Here is a 1,241-nt window from a genome sequence, read left to right on the forward strand (position 1 = left end):
TGAGTTGTCATTTCATTTCTCTTTTATGTACTTACATATGCACATTATATAGAGGGCTAACATGGGGAGCTAAGTCTTTAAGGGAAACATAAAAGTGGATGAATAAAAACTTTATTTTGTTTTTTTTACAGCTCAGCCCTGACTAATACCACTCCAGTTTGTCTGCCACGCCATGACTTAACCGTCCTTCACATGTGGGTCAGAGCCACTTTTGGTGACCTTTGTTCTGTCTCTACCCTCTTTACCTTGGCCTCTTTCTCCCAGGCACTGACTCACTTGCAGTTCTTGCTGTCATTTATCCGAGTCTTTCTAGAGCCTGGAAGCAGTTGTCTCTGTTACCTTAAGCACGGCAGTTCCTTTCTCCCAACTTCTTACAGGTTAAGATGGGATTCACGGTCCAGAGGAAGCACGAGCCAGGAGGGTTTCGGAGGGGTGGCCCCTGTGCCTACTGCTGCCTGAGTCATGACAGTGTCTAGAAGAGGTTGCTGATTTGGCCCCTGTGAGATCCTGCCAACGCTGTTCTGTGTCGTGGCAATTTTGATGGGCCTTTGTAAAAATCATGAATTGCTACAGGGTAAAGGGTAGTCTCGAGATGGAAAGTGCCTGCTGATACCAGAACGCATGCCCCTGTAAGGCAGGGTAGATGTTTATGAAGTCCCATGGGTTAGTCTGCCTAACAAGCCGAGGCCGGCCCAGTGCACCTGCGGACAGCTGAAGAACCATGGATCCCACCTCGGCCCCGCCTTCCCTCTCCAAGAGGCTGAGCCCTGGGAGCCTGAGTCCTCGGCCCGCCATGGAGCGAGTGGACTAGAGTGTCCTGTGTGGATGCCACTGCAGAGCATCAAGGTGAGGTTTGGACCTCAGATCCACACCATTTGAGGTAAGTCCTAGCTCTACCACTGATGAGCTTTGCGCCCAGTTATGCAAGTTATATCATCTTGGTTTCAGTTTTCCCATCCGTGACACGGATGATGATGATAATCCATATGCATAGGGTGGACTGAGTGGGTTAGCACGTGACAGGCTCTGTGTGCATGTTTAGTATAATCATGACCAAATCAGATTTGGTACCAAGGACCAGTCCTACAGCCTTTAAACAGGGATCCCAGGGAGGAATATGTTTTCCTCATTTTCCTCTGGAGAGGCCTGGCCCAGAGTCTTGCCCCACAGCTCAGAATAACCTCTGTGCCTGAGCAGGGGATGTGTGAGGAGGCGATGTGGCCACTTTGGGGTCTGTACTG

This window comes from Budorcas taxicolor, chromosome 1, assembly GCF_023091745.1.
Source record: "Budorcas taxicolor isolate Tak-1 chromosome 1, Takin1.1, whole genome shotgun sequence".
NCBI classification, from domain to species: domain Eukaryota; kingdom Metazoa; phylum Chordata; class Mammalia; order Artiodactyla; family Bovidae; genus Budorcas; species Budorcas taxicolor.